The sequence below is a fragment of the Rattus norvegicus genome, chromosome 3 (assembly GCF_036323735.1).
Source record: "Rattus norvegicus strain BN/NHsdMcwi chromosome 3, GRCr8, whole genome shotgun sequence".
NCBI lineage: Eukaryota > Metazoa > Chordata > Mammalia > Rodentia > Muridae > Rattus > Rattus norvegicus.
This window is the reverse complement of record NC_086021.1, coordinates 24,276,292-24,282,291: the sequence shown is the minus strand read 5'-3', so window position 1 is coordinate 24,282,291 and position 6,000 is coordinate 24,276,292.

Genomic DNA, 6,000 nt, shown 5'->3' with positions numbered 1-6,000 from the left:
TAAGTGACCCCAAAAATTCCTCCAGAGAACACCTAAACCACAAGTTGAGCAAAGTGGCTGGATATAAAATTAACTCAAACAAATCAGTAGCCTTCCTCTACTCAAAGGATAAACAGGCTAAGAAAGAAATTAGGGAAATGACACCCTTCACAATAGTCACAAATAATATAAAATACCTTGGTGTGACTTTAACCAAGCAAGCGAAAGATCTGTATGACAAGAACTTCTAGTCTCTGAAGAAAGAAATTGAAGAAGATCTCAGAAAATGGAAAGACCTCCCATACTCATGGATTGGCAGGATTAATATAGTAAAAAATGGCCATTTTGCCAAAAGCGATCTACAGATTCAATGCAATCCCCATCAAAATTCCAACTCAATTCTTCATAGAGTTAGAAAGAGCAATTTGCAGATTCATTTGAAAAAGCAAAAAACCCAGGATAGGGAAAACTATTCTCAACAATAAAGAACTTCTGGGGAAATCACAATCCCTGACTTCAAGCAGTATTACAGAGCAATAGTCATAAAAACTGTATGGTATTGGTACATTTACACAGTGGAGTATATATCACCCAGCTGTTTTAAAAAATGGCATCATGAATTTGAAGGTAAGTGAATGAAACTAAAAAAAAGAATTACCCCAAGTGAGGTAGCCCACACCCAGAATGACAGATATGGTATTCATTCACTTATTAGTGGGTATTTCCTATTAGGTAAATGATAACCAAGGTATAATCTACAGACTCAGAGAGGATAAGTAAAGAAGAGGGCTACAGGGGGGAAGCATGGATCTCCTTCTAAAGGGGAAATAGAATCCTTTCTGTGAGTAGACTGCGGTTTGATGGCAACAGAAGGAGGAGGGATCAGTTGGGGGTGCAGTGAAGGGAAAAAGTAAAATGCAGAGCAAACTTGAGCCTCAGGACCACAGGTAAGACAAACCTTCCTGCTCCAAGCGATCTGCCTGGTGAACTCAGGCCACACAGAGGCAAAATCCCTCTAGGACCGGACACTTCTGGTTTTTAGCGGGATTCCAAAACTCACGGATCCCTGCCCGCAGCAGCTCACTGCTCCCAAACCCCGTGGGAGAGAGAGCTCACCGCCCAGATAAGTGGGCACTCCTGAGACTGCAGAGCGGAAGAGACCACCAACACTGTCCACCCCTGCCAACATCCCTGGCCCAGGAGGAAACTGTATACGGCCTCTGGGTTCCTGGAGATAAGCGCACAGGAGCAGCAGGTCCCCTGCATCTGAGACACCGCCTGAACATGAAGGGACTGATCAGATAAACAGTTCTTTGCACCCAAATCCAGTGGGAGGGAGAGCTAAACCTTCAGAGAGGCAGACACGCCAGGGAAACCAGAAGAGACTACACTCTGCCCACATTACTGATTCCAGAGGAAAACACCAAATGCCATCTGGAACCCTGGTGCACTGAAGATCCTGTAAAGGGCGGCACAGATCTTCCTGGTTGCTGCACCCATGGAGAGCTCATAAGCAACACCCCACGAGCAAACTTGAGCCTCAGGACCACAGGTAAGACAAACCTTCCTGCTCCAAGCGACCTGTCTGGTGAACTCATGACACAGGCCCACAGGAACTGCTGAAGACCTGTAGATAGGAAAAACTACACGCCCGAAAGCAGAACACTCTGTTCCCATAACTGGCTGAAAGAAAACAGGAAAAGAGGTCTACAGCACTCCTGACACACAGGCTTATAGGACAGTCTAGCCACTGTCAGAAATAGCAGAACAAAGTAACACTAGAGACAATCTGATGGCGAGAGGCAAGCGCAGGAACCCAAGCAACAGAAACCAAGACTACATGGCAACAACGGAGCCCAATTCTCCCACCAAAGCAAACACGGAATATCCAAACACACCAGAAAAGCAAGATCTAGTTTCAAAATCATATTTGATCATGATGCTGGAGGACTTCAAGAAAGACATGAAGAACTCCCTTAGAGAAACACAGGAAAACATAAATAAACAAGTAGAAGCCTACAGAGAGGAATCACAAAAGTCCCTGAAAGAATTCGAGGAAAACACAATCCAACAGTTGAAGGAATTAAAAATGGAAATAGAAGCAATCGAGAAAGAACACATGGAAACAACCCTGGATATAGGAAACCAAAAGAAGAGACAAGGAGCCGTAGATACAAGCTTCACCAACAGAATACAAGAGAGAGAAGAGAGAATCTCAGGAGCAGAAGATTCCGTAGAAATCATTGACTCAACTCTCCAAGATAATGTAAAGCGGAAAAAGCTACTGGTCCAAAACATACAGGAAATCCAGGACTCAATGAGAAGATCAAACCTAAGGATAATACGTATAGAAGAGAGTGAAGACTCCCAGCTCAAAGGGCCAGTAAATATCTTCAACAAAATCATAGAAGAAAACTTCCCTAACCTAAAGAAAGAGATACCCATAAGCATACAAGAAGTCTACAGAACTCCAAATAGATTGGACCAGAAAAGAAATTCCTCCCGTCACATAATAGACAAAACACCAAATGCACAAAATAAAGAAAGAATATTAAAAGCAGTAAGGGAAAAAAGTCAAGTAACATGTAAAGGTAGACCTGTCAGAATCACACCAGACTTTTCGCCAGATACTATGAAAGCCAGAAGATCGTGGACAGATGTCATACTTACCCTAAGAGAACACAAATGCCAGCCCAGGTTACTGTATCCTGCAAAACTTTCAATTAACATAGATGGAGAAACCAAGATATTCCATGACAAAACCAAATTTACACAATATCTTTCTACAAATCCAGCGCTACAAAGGATAATAAATGATAAAGCCCAACATAAGGAGGCAAGCTACACCCTAGAAGAAGCAAGAAACTAATTGACTTGGCAACAAAACAAAGAGAAAAAAAGCACACAAACATAACCTCATATCCAAATATGAATATAACAGGAAGCAATAATCACTATTCCTTAATATCTCTCTCCATCAATGCTCTCAACTCCACAATAAAAAGACAGAGATTAACAAACTGGATACGCAACGAGGACCCTACATTCTGCTGCCTACAGGAAACACACCTCAGAGACAAAGACAGACACTACCTCAGAGTGAAAGGCTGGAAGACAACTTTCCAAGCAAATGGTCGGAAGAAGCAAGCTGGAGTAGCCAATCTAATATCAAATAAAATCAATTTTCAACTAAAAGTCATCAAAAAAGATAAGGAAGGACACTTCATATTCATCAAAGGAAAAATCAACCAAGATGAACTCTCAATCCTAAATATCTATGCCCCAAATACAAGGGCACATACATACGTAAAAGAAACCTTACGAAAGCTCAAAACACACACTGCACCTCACACAATAATAGGAGTAGATTTCAACCCCCGCTCTCATCAATGGACAGATCATGGAAACAGAAATTAAACAGACATATTGACAGACTAAGAGAGGTCATGAACCAAATGGACTTAACAGATATATATATAGAACATTCTATCCTTAAGCAAAAGGATATACATTCTTTTCAGCTCCTAATGGTACTTTCTCCAAAATTGACCTTATAATTGGTCAAAAAACGGGCCTCAACAGGTACAGAAAGATAGAAATAATCCCATGCGTGCTATCAGAACACCACGGGCTAAAGCTCGTCTTCAATAACAATAAGGGAAGAATGCCCACATATACATGGAAGTTGAACAATGCTCTACTCAACGATAACCTGGTTGAGGAAGAAATAAAGAAAGAAATTAAAGACTTCTTAGAATTTAATGAAAATGAAGGTACAACATACCCAAACTTATGGGACACAATGAAAGCTGTGCTAAGAGGAAAACTCATAGCTCTGAGTGCCTGCAGAAAGAAACAAGAAAGAGCATATGTAACCACCTTGACAGCACACCTAAAAGCTCTAGAACAAAAAGAAGCAAATACACCCAGGAGGAGTAGAAGGCAGGAAATAATCAAACTCAGAGCTGAAATCAAACAAGTAGAAACAAAAAGGACCATAGAAAGAATCAACAGAACCAAAAGTTGGTTCTTTGAGAAAATCAACAAGATAGATAAACCCTTAGCCAGACTAACGAGAGGACACAGAGAGTATCTCCAAATTAACAAATCTGAAATGAAAATGGAGACATAACTACAGAATCAGAGGAAATTCAAAAAATCATCAGATCTTACTATAAAAGCCTATATTCAACAAAACTTGAATTCTGCAGTAAATGGACAATTCCTAGACAGATACCAGGTACCGAAGTGAAATCAGGAACAGATAAACCATTTAAACATCCCCATAACTCCTAAGGACATAGAAGCAGTCATTAAAGATCTCCCAACCAAAAAGAGCCCAGGTCCAGACAGGTTTAGTGCAGAATTCTAACAGACCTTCATAGAAGACATCATACCATTACTATCCAAACTATTCCACAAAGTTGAAACAGATGGAGCACTACCGAATTCCTTCTATGAAGCCACAATTACTCTTATACCTAAACCACACAAAGACCCAACAAAGAAAGAGAACTTCAGAACAAATTCCCTTAGGAATATCGACGCAAAAATACTCAATAAAATTCTGGCAAACCGAATCCAAGAGCACATCAAAACAATCATCTACCATGATCAAGTAGGCTTCATCCCAGGCATGCAGGGATGGATTAATGTATGGAAAACCATCAACGTGATCCATTATATAAACAAACTGAAAGAACAAAACCACATGATCATTTCATTAGATGCTGAGAAAGCATTTGACAAAATTCAACACCCCTTCATGATAAAAGTCCTGGAAATAATAGGAATTCAAGGCCCATACCTAAACTGCATAGTAAAAGCCATATACAGCAAACCAGTTGCTAACATTAAACTAAATGGAGAGAAACTTGAAGCAATCCCACTAAAATCAGGGACTAGACGAGGCTGCCCACTCTCTCCCTACTTATTCAATATAGCTCTTGAAGTTCTAGATAGAGCAATCAGACAACAAAAGTAGATCAAGGGGATATAGATCGGAAAAGAAGAAGTCAAAATATCACTATTTGCAGATGATATGATAGTATAGTTAAGTGATCCCAAAAGTTCCACCAGAGAAATACTAAAGCTGATAAACAACATCAGCAATGTGGCTGGGTATAAAATTAACTAAAATAAATCAGTAGCCTTCCTCTACACAAAATAGAAGCAAACCGTGAAAGAAATTAGGGAAACGACACCCTTCATAATAGACCCAAATAATGTAAAGTACCTCGGTGTGACTTTAACCAAGCAAGTAAAAGATCTGTACAATAAGAACTTCAAGACTCTGAAGAAAGAAATTGAAGAAGACCTCAGAAGATGGAAAGACCTCCCATGCTCATGGAATGGCAGGATTAATATAGTAAAAATGGCCACTTTACCAAAAGCGATCTGCAGATTCAATGCAATTCCCATCAAAATACCAATCCATTTCTTCAACGAGTTAGACAGAACAATTTGCAAATTCATCTGGAATAACAAAAAACCCAGGATAGCTGAAACTATCCTCAACAATAAAAGGATTTCAGGGGGAATCACTATCCCTGAACTCAAGCAGTATTACAGAGCAATAGTTATAAAAAAAACTGCATGGTATTGGTACAGAGACAGACAGATAGACCAATGGAACAGAATGGAAGACCCAGAAATGAACCCACACACCTATGGGCACTAGATTTTTGACAAAGGAGCCAAAACCATCCAATGGAAAAAAGATAGCATTTTCAGGAAATGGTGCTGGTTCAACTGGAGGTCAACATGTAGAAGAATGCATATCGATCCATGGCTATAAACAAAGCTTAAGTCCAAGTGGATCAAGGACCTCCACAGCAAGCCAGATACACTCAAACTAATAGAAGAAAAACCTGGGCAGAATGTCAAACACATGGGCAATGGAAAAAGTTTCCTGAACAAAACACCAATGGTTTATGCTCTAAGATCAAGAATCGACAAAGGGGATCTCATAAAACTGCAAAGCTTCTGTCAGGCAAAGGACACTGTTGTTAGGACAAAACA